We start from the raw sequence: 12,006 nt of genomic DNA, 5'->3' as shown, positions 1-12,006 counted from the left end.
TGCTCTTCATAATAGGATTTCATTGAAACTTATGGCTCATTCAAGTGATTTCATAACCCAAACTGGGCTTTTTCGCTGCTCTGCTCTGATCCGCCCCCTGCTCTGCCCTGACCCTTGACCTTCACATCAATCAGATGCCAGAAATACGCCGACTGTTTTGATAATGACAATGAGAAGTGGAGCATTATGACCATTGTATAACACAGTTATTGTTATTATTGTGATAAATCTCTGGCGGCACAGTAGATGCAACCTGTGTAGCTACAGTGTGCATTCAGGTCACAGCATCATATAATACGGTATAGATCCAGTATTGTCTCATTAAATGAATGTGCTGCAATACAGAGCCTAAGTCGAAAGTATTAGAGACGTTAGTTTCTGCAAAAATGCATTATGCATATACTCACGCACATTTAATGTATGGTTATTACCTAATGTTCTTCCCCATCACATTCCATCAAATGTAACCCCTGTTTTGATCTTTTGTTTCTGGACAAGGCCTCAGGTCCCTCAATGCTTAACCTGATGTACAATTTAGCCTAATGGTTGGTCATTAAATCCAAGTGAAATGTTCTCCAGATACATCACTGTAAATGTCAATTTTAACAGCGACATCAGGTGTACTTTTGCAAAAATGTGGTTTTCCTTCTAGCTGCTTTATAAAAGAAGCTCATAACACAGCACTCACTAAGGCACCCATTCAATTTTCTGTCTGTAATTATGATTGTCAAATTTACTGCTGGAATGTGCTTTACAGCCATTTGCTGTGGATCCTTTCTGTTCTGGGCTTAAGGCTCTGTTTTCATCCTGGTCACAAATTAAATACAACAGTCTTTATACATAAATGAAGTGACAATTGTGTGAGGCAAAAACGGATATTTTTCTGCATGCACACATGCTGTAGGGCTGCTATGATTGCACTACCACTGCAATCTCACACTGAAATGCATAAATAATGTGTGTGTGTCTTCTTTAATCATGACACATGTAGACCCTTCAAAACTACATAAACTGACATAAACCTTCACAAAAATACTTTCACCAGAAGATAGGCTATGAGGCAATTCTTACTAATATTTCTTATCTACTTCTGACAGGATATGTAAAGACATCCCTATTCAAAGCCATTCAGAAGGCAGCAGCCGAAGGACAGGTATTCACCTCTAATCAGTAACCTCTATTTGTAATGCCATCATGTTTGCCCCATGCATTGATAGTCTTGTAAACCAGCACCAGGCTCTCGAAAAAAGATACACAAAATGTCTTTTGGTGTTATTGTGGATACCAATCTTCTCTGTTTCCACACACCTTCGGTTTTCCAGGGAGTTTTCAGGTGAGAAGAGTTCAGATGGTGACATCCTGGAGTCAGACTGGACACAGGAGTTTCCACATTGCTACAAATCCGCAGACATTCCTGATACAGAAATCCTGTGTTGCTGGAGATTACTTCAACAAGCCAGCACCTCATTTCAACAGCTACCCCAAAACATCTGCCTATAGCATAGCCTCCGTCATATTCATTACACAAATTCCCATGGCTGCTATGAACATGGTCCAGAATTTCCTCTGTTCCAAAATAACAATATTTACTTCAGTTATGCAAGCAGCATGATTATGTTGAACTGCCAGTTTGTGCTATCATTTAAAGTGTTTAATCAGCTTATTACCTTTGAATTGTTGGATGTCATATTATTGTGTACATTAATGTCCACAAAGCCATTGACCAAATGCAGCCTTTTTAATCAGGTGTGTTACATAAATCACAGACTCCCTCAGAGTCGCACATCTGGTTACTGCTTCAGTCACCGTCATTGACTAAAATCCTGATGATGTGCATCATTACAAATATAGTGATAAACATTTCAGTCTTTCCAGAAATGTGATTTCCACTTACAGAAGGCTATCATCTGCCCTCATGGCTGTAGGCTGAGAGGACGTATATATATTTCTTTCAGCTCTGTATGTTAAGATTGTTGAAATTGGAGTGTTGCACACTGAGTTGCCAATGTATTAGGTACACCAACAATACAACCCAATACAACATCAGTGCAATATATCATATGTTTGTGAGGCATATAATGGTTTTGTTGATGCTGTGTCAGAGTGCTGTGGCTCTGGGGATAGCAATGTTGGTCTGCCAGTCAGTCGGTCCGCCAAAAATGCGTTATGCATATCATACTCATGCACATCTAATGTATGGATATGTTACCTAATGTTCTTCCCCATTACAATCTGTCAAATGTAACCCCAGTTTTGATCTTTTGTTTTTGGACAAGGCCTTAGGTCCCTCAATGCTTAACCTGATGTACAATATAGCCTAATGGTTGTTCATTAAATCTAAGTGAAATGTTCTCCAGATACATCACTGTAAATGTCAATTTTGACAGCGACATCAGGTATACTTGTGCGAAAACGTGGTTTTCCTGCTAGCTGCTTTATAAAAGAAGTTTATAACACAGCACTCACTACGGCACCCATTAAATTTTCTGTAATTGTGATTGTTCCGGTCTGTCGGTCAGTAGGGCCACCACTTTGGTCCAGACTGAAATATCTCAACAACTTCCACATGGATTGCCATGACTTTTGGTTATAAACAATCATGGTTCCCTGAGTATAAATCCTAATGACTCCCTTTCTCACCCATGAGGCTGACATCTTTGGGTTTTAGTGAACTGTCTTGATAACTATTGGCTGGATTACCCTGAAATGTGCTACATACATAACCCCTTAGGATGAATTGTAACACCTCAAAAACACCAAACACCTCAAGAAAAATAATTTCTATCAGTATCAGCTTTGTGTTTAGTGTGTCACAGCCAGAGCAGTAGTGTACTAGTATTTTCAATGTGTTTTCCCTGTGCGTGTGCGTGTGTGTGTCTGTGTGTATGGCATGGCCACAGCTTCATTACGGCACCTGGCGGACCTGCCTGGGTAAATATTCCTGGTTTCCTGCTACACGTGCCAGATTATTTCTAACCTCCTGTGGTAGTGTACTCTCGGCCTACTTGTGTCCATTGACTTCTCTTGAGTTATTTGCGCCTGTTCTTTGTTGCTAGCTTCATCCCACCTCCGGTAACACCAGCCAGACCTCTCCATCTCCATCTCCTGCATCCATCAGCCCTGCCAGCCACTTCATCAACATATCGTTTGTCAGAAATGTTACTTTTACTACACCTGTTGTGTTCTGTGTCCACTCCTGGGTCTGCCTATGATGAATAGTAAACATAGTGCTGATTTCCAAATGTTTGCATGATAGCACATTAAACTAGGACAGTGAACATGGTAAACATCAACATCAACATGCTAGCATTGTCATTGGCAAGCATGTTAGCATGTCAGCATTTAGCACCACCACTACTCAGTACCACTGTGCCTCACAGCACTAGTGGTGGTAGTGTATTGAAATAAACATGGACAAATAACATTAGAAGCACTAATGAAGTTAGAATTAGAAACACATTAATGCAGTATAATACAGTCCATAAACATTTCTACAATGCTAACTCTGACAGTGTTAACATAAAGTTAAAGCCGGGTTCTGCAATTTATTTCAAAAGAAGGTTTTGTTATATTTGTTGAAATTTTCTTTACATCCAGACAGTATTCAATAAATCAATCTGTGGTTGTTGTGGGAGTGTAAAAAGAACAGCCAATCATGTCATTTAGTTCAAATACAATGATTGGCTGTCCTAACGTACTGTCTACTTGTTGACCTACTCACCTGCTCACCTGCCTACCTGCGCGCACTCTTTGGCTATGGAGGGCGGCCTAAAGGTAGGAGGTAGGATTTTTTTGGTTGAATACTTTCAAAATCTAGCTGTCTCTTAGTAGTTTCTCCAACATTGCCTACCCTAGCTGCTAGGGTTGTAATGCTGGAAATCCCACTCCCTCCCTTCAGGCCGCACTCCAAAGCCACTCCCCCAAAACACATTGGGAGAGTGAGTGTAGGAAGGTGGGTAGACAGAGTTTGGCTTTGTGGCAATGGCCATTTTGCTTTTTTGTACCCAGAAATATTTGGATAAGAGGGTGGAGCTGCGGAGGATACACGTTGCTGCACCTCTATCATGATTTAGAGGTCAGGTAGCTAAACCCTAAAGCATATCCTGCTTTATCGACTGTTGTACTCTAAATGGGACTATCATTTATAAACTCATTAGGGAAGTGTTTACTGGGGTAATAAATCAAGTGAGAAGTAGGGTTTTATCATAGACATCCATACAATAGAACTTTTGCAACCAGTGGAGTCACCCCCTGCTGGTCAAGAGAAAGAATGCAGGTTTAAGGCACTTCCACATTGGGTTCACTTTGCAGATCTTCGTTCAGTTCTCGTATACAGTCAACCTGTGGACTACAGTAAGTGTGCTGCATGACAGTGAATGTATTGCTTTTAAAAGGTTCTAATTTAATTTGCCATGATTGATGCCTGTAAACCAGTGCCATAATGTTGGTTATTAAATTAAAAAAAGTAAACTCACACAGGGACTTTGCATTCCATTAGTCTGTGAAAATAGTTCCCTTAACTCTAAGTTTTATCTGGCACACATCGTAGTCATTTGAAAACATCCATCTAAAGAACAGGTTAATTATGCAGAACTTCCTGATGTGAATTAGTGTACTAGGGGAGATTTGATCCTTTGTTCTCCCTTAGGTCTTCATAAAGGACGAACATATTAGTTTGCGTAACATACTCCCTAGACAGACCCAGATAAAACAACACAGAGCCAAGACACACACACATACACACACACACACACTGACACACATTGTACAACACATTAGAAAGAATCGAAACACCTCATTAACACACATCCTGCAGGCTGTCCTTGATTCATTTTGGCATTAACACAAATCTATTGGGGGAGATTGGGTTAGACCATTCTAGTTTACAGGATATAAATACACGCAAGCCCTCCACAGAAGAGTTATACATGACAAGTTCAAAAATACCACTTCTTTCAGAGAAAAGATTAAATGGTGAGTAAAGAGTGATGGCCATGTCAAATACATAATAAAGACATGGCTGAAAGAGAGAGAGAGAGAGAGAGAAAGGAGATAAAAGGTGGGGATTACACATATCATCAGCAGTAAGTCAGTGGGGCAGGACATAAGGGCGACGGCTGATGGATGATGAGAAATGGGAGGGTAGAGAGAGAAAAGTAATAATCTGGGAACATCTGGACATGCTGGCACAGAGGTGGTGTCTTACACTGACAAACTGATACAACACACACACACTAACACACTATCTCTTCTCTACAGAGAATAAATTATTTTTATGACCCAAACATATATATATATATAAACATATATATATATATATATATTATATAAACATATATAACATGACCCAAAGATAAGATCTGGTTTTAGATGGCCTTTCTCCTCCTATCACAACTCTACTGGCTATTGTTCATGCTTTTGTTTTTTTGTGTAAGAGTTGCAACGTTCCATTTTTTCAGTATTCTGAAACTTCAGTAAAATTTCCTACATTTCCCAGAACAACTTTCACCATCCCTCAGCAAACATGCCTGGACTTATCCAGCTACTGTTTATATGTAGGTGTAGACAGGCAATGGTGATAGTGGAGGTGAGCATGATTGTAACAGTAAGAGTTCCCCGATGGGAAAACATGAGAGCTGTTGTGCCCATTACTCAAAACACAACTTGTGTTTTGGCTGTATTGCATCATGGTCTTCTGAGGCTGCTGTCAGTGAAGAATACAATATTTTGCTTCTTCTTCTTCTGGACAGGATTTCTTGTCTGGCAGCACTGAAAGTCAGAGCAAAATGGTAAGTGGCCTTGATCTTACATTCTGAGAGGGTAATATACATTTCTTGTCTTCTTTTGTTTTTGGCACATTAATAATCTCATTTCCACATTTTTTACAACAAAGATATACAAATATACATCATATACCACTAGCTATACAGGATGAGGGCCTGTTTTGGCCTTTCACTGCACTTGTCCTTGCATTTCCAAAACCTTTACCACTATGACTAGCTGGCATGACACAAATTCCAGTGAGAAGCTAGTGGCTAGTAGCAATGATAATGCTAACTGAGACTACACAAAGTTAGCTCTACATCAGTGAGAAATAGACTGACTGCCCTAAACATCAACCAGCAGCATGGCTTAAAAGCACAGAACCTTCCCTCACGCAAGTAACGTTAGCATAAAAAAAGGTTAGCATATATTGTATGAACTTCAAACTGTCTGACTGCTGCTCAAGTTGAGTACGGAACCTTCCTCATTCAGGATCTTCTAATAATAACACCAGCATGTATGAAAATCCTTGTGTTTACGCAAAATATACCAGACATCAATATGTTACATCAGTGCAAAAACTCATGTTAGATGACTGCAGTGTAGTGCGTACAGGCAGCTTCACTCATGACACGAGGCGTCAGTACAGGCTTTGAAAAATGTTATCAGCCACATAGGAGCCTAAAAAGAGGCTCTACACACTTACCCTAACCCTTTCCCAGTACGTTATGACATTGTGACAGTGAGCATGCTTGCACAAAACCTCAACCCTGAAACTGAAGCAGCTAAATGACATTCAGCCATCTTTCTTTTTATTATTAGTCACATCTGTGTTTTTCCATGAAAAGCCAGCATGCTTGATGTGAAAAGACCTTAAGCACTTGAATACAATGTATTGTTGTCTGTGTATGAAGAGCACGAGGAAAAGTGGTATGGAATGTTGTAGGAGTACGAGATATTTCATCAACCTGTTTCTGTACTGTGCTTTCAAATTCGTATAATTATTTTCCAAACACATTTTAGAAGAATGTTGAATCAGAAATCAACTTAATGACGACATGTGATTCTTGTTTACCTCATTAGCTTGGTAGCTAAGATAATTAGCACACAGATCTCTGGAAGAGAACGCATGACCATAGTTTAGCCCCTTTTTACTTGAGAATTACACCAAAGAGTCATGAAGTTAAACATAGATTTCCATGAGCTTACACTAACTGGTGCTACAGAACAGTATTTAAATGTTTTATTAGGGAAGTAAACTGAAAATGTACATTATTTGAAATTATCATTTAAATAGAATTGTGGCTGCACTAAATTCCCCAACATGCTGGGTCCGCAAATGTTTAAGGGGTTTCTTTGGATGATATTGAGCTTGTTTTATCATCAATTTCAACAAAAATAAAGTTAAATTGACCTTGAAAAGCTGTAGACATAGGAAACATGATGAAGCACTGATGGCAGTTTTCACAGTTCATTTGACAATAACATGGTGTGAAAGGATCTGAAGGCACTGATTACTATGATCAGTTATATCCTGTGTAACATCATATGGATATTATTTGTAATTATAGGCAATACTCTGATACGTGTGTTTAAGTGTGTGTGTACGTGCGTGTACGTGTGTTTGCATCCACTGCGATTGCGCTCTCAAACTGACCATAGTGATCGACCGAGGTTCCATAATCATTAAACCCAAACAAACATTCCCAACCCAAACACATATTTTTGTTTTTAATTCCTTTCCCATTGTCTTTCTCCCACATTGATTTCAATTCTCAGCTTATTCTCCTCTTTTCTTTACACCTTGTTTGGTCCTGTCTTGGCTCTAACAAATGGTCGGTTAATGAGTTTGTTCGGCGACGGCCTTGAACGCCTGCCCTTTTCATGTTGGTACACACACACCCCAAGCACACACACACACACACACACACACACACACACACACACTGAACTAATTGTCTCCCTTTGGACACAAACAGAATTCAGTTCAGATCCATCACTGAGCAGAAACAAACAGAGTTTTGACAGACACAGAGAGCTCTGTGGTGCGAAGAAATGGCAGTGAAGCCAAACAGAGATTGGGTGATTGATGGAAGCATGAAATGATGGGGAGGACAGGGGAGAAACAAGTTGAGCCTTTGATCTCCTCTGACTTAGAATCGAGAGCTGGGCCACACTAGTTCCTGTGGTGTTAGAATTACTGTACATAGATGTAGTACAACTCTTCATTCCTGCCCCAAAAGAGTAATTTGAGCTCTCTTTTCCCTACCATATTTATCATATATTTAAAGAAAAAACTTGAAATCACTGTCATGTCTGTACGCCACACATGAAGCTGCCGCCAGCTGCTTGTTAGCTTAGCTAAAAACTAGAAACATGGGGAAACAGTCTTGCTGTTAAGTAGTGAGCTTTAGAGAGGCTAGTATGTGTATTTTATTACATTACATTTGGATGGAGCAAGGCTAGCTGTTTCCCCCTGTTTCCAGTCTTTTTGTCCTGATAAACTTTCTATGCTGCAAAATCACAAATTCACTTTGGCCTTGGGTATTGTGGCAAAAAGATTCACTACAATAAACGAAATTCTCACTTCTCAGCAAGATCTCTCCGCAACTACTGCTTCACAGATTTACTGCATTTCTCTGTTTACTCAGCTCAGTCTGCTTGTCTCCTGAAACCAAAATAAAACCTCCAATAATAAAGTCTAAGCCAACAAGAACAGACAAGCTACAATGTGCAGGTGTATTAGAGTTGTAATACTAAACGGGTATCATAGGCTGTGGCGCTAAGCAGCAGGTTTCAAGTTTCAGTTCCTGGAAAAATGCCAACCACAGCATGGCTTCACACAGGAGTGGACACTCCAGCACATTGATGGTTGAGTCAGATGAAGGAACACAGAGCAGGAGGCAAGGTAAACAGGAGCAGTGTTTCTGGATGATGTAGCCAAAATAGTGTAGTATCAATGACCCGCCTTACCAGCAGGCATGATGTCACCTTGTTTAATCTCTGATAAGACAAAGGCCACTGGGATCATTGCCTCGTATGTTCTTTCTTTCTTTTTTCTTTTACTTTGCTTCTGACTTTCTTCCTTCTTTGGTATTATTGGTATTATGTTTCAACATATCATTCAATGTCAACATATATCCAATGTGAAAATGTTTGCTTTAATTTTTCTTCTATTTTCACTCTTTTTTATGTGTCTCAAGCTTTTCCCTCTCTCCGTCTCACATTTTCACATCAATGGCATGTGGGTTTTTTGTCTACTGACCCCAAAGTCCATGAGCATAATTGCATGCCATCATGCATGCATACATAAACTCACATGCTTATACAATATACACTAAAAGATACCTTCCACCCACTGGTGCACAAGGCACATGCATGCACACACAGAGACAATGGTGGTCTGAGGAAGGGACAATAGTGCCTGTGTAAGCCTTGGGATTTTTGCTGTGCCTGTCTCTGTGGGAGTTCAATGATTCCACTACAGCCAGACACACAGAAAGAAGGGTTTCATAGCTGAGTTTATAATTTGCATCGTCTGCCGGCCAAAACAACCCAACTTACAATGTCCGTTCTTAAGAAACAGAGGTGAACTTTGCACGTACACTTGAAAAGTTTTATTGAGTTATGATAACAAGTACAAGTGTACAGACTCTCCCTCTCTTGTTTAATATCTCTTTCTCTCTGGTTTTCTTATCTCTTCTGGAACAAGGTGCACACACACCTGGGTAATAGTTCTCACAAATGCAGCGCTCGCCATGACCTACCGCACGTACGCATACACAAATGAATCAGCATAGCACATACATCATGCAGAGTGATTATTCACTACAATGTTATATTTATTTGCATCTTTTGATTGAGTCTTCATGAGGGTTTGTGTCGTGTGTCGGGTGTGCTTGTACGATGTAAGGAAATCACCAGTTCTACCTCCTATACATCCCATAATAGCACCTAGATGTGTCTTTTCTTGCCAAGGTAACCCAGGCTGACTGGCCAGTCAGAAGCAGAACCTAATTACAATCTGCCACCCTCCACTCTCTACCCTTTTTCCATCGCTACATGCGTCTTCTCTCTCTGCATAAACTCCCCCCTATCCTTTCATCCCTCAACAACTCAGGCTTGACAGAAACAAGAGAATGTGGCTTTTTGAAAGATATGTGAAACAGCGTGCTTCCTGTCTGCTCTTTCTGTCTCTTATGCATCTGTCAATTAAATATAGTCTGTCTGAATCCGTCTGATCCTCCTGATCCACAGAGACCAAGCAATCCGAACCAGGTTTGACCATAATAACTAGTCCTCAATTTTGAAGACTCTAGTGGACTGGAGCATTAAGGACACAGGAATCAGGGCTGCTCTTTTTTTGTTTGCCCTTTGAACTATCTTTCTGCTTAATTCACATAAGCAAATGTGCAGCTTTCATTCTCTGTATTAACACTGTACTCATGGCAATGGACGAGTATCCTTTAAGCTGCAGTAGGTGTCCGTAATGTTGGGCATAAGTAGGGCTTAGCCCACTGTTAGCTGTCTGAAACCATCAACAGTAAGATGTAGGTCAGGGCAGTCCATTTAGATGGACACTGCCAAGTTGGACATTCTGTGTTAGAACACACACCCATTTTTTTTTCTCCAATGTGTTCTATATTGGGTGAAACAATCTGAGTGCTGGTCTTGTTTAGACTGCTGTATGTCCACACATTAAGTCATTTTCTGCATAATCGTCAAGTCAAGCCAGTCCTGCTAATAACATTGACAGTGCCAACAAGCACAAAGATGTAGATCAACAAGAGTCAGACACCTCATGGCTCAACCCAAAAGCACATGCACCCCACCCAAACCCTTTCGAAATGGACCACCCAGGCCCCAGAGACCAGTAAACGTCCAGAACTGGGTGTGCACTGGGTGTGTACCTCAACTGTGATTCACTGACATCACCAATTATTTTGTTCTGTTTTTGTTAGCTGCCATGTTATTTCTGTTGATTTCAGCTTTTCGAACAATAGCCCTCCATGTACATTTTCTGTCTTGCTGTCAATCATTCTAGTTTATGTGGTAGAGCAATAATTGGTGCTGTGACTTCACCTAACCTCTTCAGACAACACAGCAGGCTATCTTAGTCCTGCATTCACTCAGTCCACTCTCCTCTTTCCCTGTTTTCTTTCTTCCTCTTATTCTCTCTTATTTCCCATTTCTAATATAACATTGTATTTTCTAATGTATCTTCTAAACCCAAGCTTCATATTTCTACCTCATTTACTCTCCCTGACAGTATAAGACTCTGACGTTCCTCTTCTCCCCAACCCTATAGATCTGCGTGGTGACACGGAGCTGTTTCTGTTACCCTCCAAAATATATTTGGCTTTATCAGGACAGAGATCAGGTTACCCCCCTAAACCCTCACCCCGGGCTCTCTTTTTTCCTCCCTCTTTTTCTCTGTTTCTGCCTCTCTTTTTTAAATCTCCCCATTTCCTTATATCTTTGAAAATGTATTTCCTCTCTTACCTATTTACCTCTCTTACCACTTTATTTTTTCCTTAAAATTCCCCTTCACGCTTATTTCCTGTGCTCCCTGGTTCCCTTGTGGACTGCCACACAGTAAAATGAATGGCATAATTAGAATCACACACTCTTAATTGGCTCTTTCCTACCTCCATTCATAACAACTCTATTTAAAATCACACCCCTCTCAGGGTACTTGTGCCTCTTTGTGTGTCACTGGAGGCAAAAGTGTGAAATTAAGCCTGCCAGAATGCAGTAAAAGCACAGTGAACTCTGGACACAGCTTGTGTGTGTTTTTGTGTGTTCCCAGTATATGTGTGTGGAGTGCACTCATTAGCCCATGTCCTCTAATGAGAGCCACGGGTGGTTTAACACCTCGGCCCTATAGACGGGGTCTGGCTATGCCAGCCTGATTGTAATTATGGCAGTCAGTCTGAACAGACCACAGTGCATTAACAGCCTTCTCTCTGCTACATCCTGTTCTGTAATTAGAAATGTCAGAGCTGACCTAAGTGTAACTTTGGACATTTCTCTGCCTTACTTCAACAGCGACATATAAGACAAACAGCTGGAGAGGAATTGAACAGGCAACCCTGTTGGCAGCTATTTGTAGTCGGGGAATAATTTTCAGTGTAGTCGTGATGGAGTGGAGGTCAGCAAAGAGGTGATGCAAAACTCCAGGGATTGGTCTCATGACCGTGTGTGTGTGTGTGTGTGTGTGTGTGTGTGTGTGTGTGTGTGTGT

Source organism: Micropterus salmoides, unplaced genomic scaffold (assembly GCF_014851395.1).
Source record: "Micropterus salmoides isolate LMB-PRFRI ecotype aquatic unplaced genomic scaffold, ASM1485139v1 Ms_hic_scaffold_11, whole genome shotgun sequence".
NCBI lineage: Eukaryota > Metazoa > Chordata > Actinopteri > Centrarchiformes > Centrarchidae > Micropterus > Micropterus salmoides.
The sequence above is the reverse complement of the archived record's forward strand: the minus strand, read 5'-3'. Positions refer to the sequence as shown.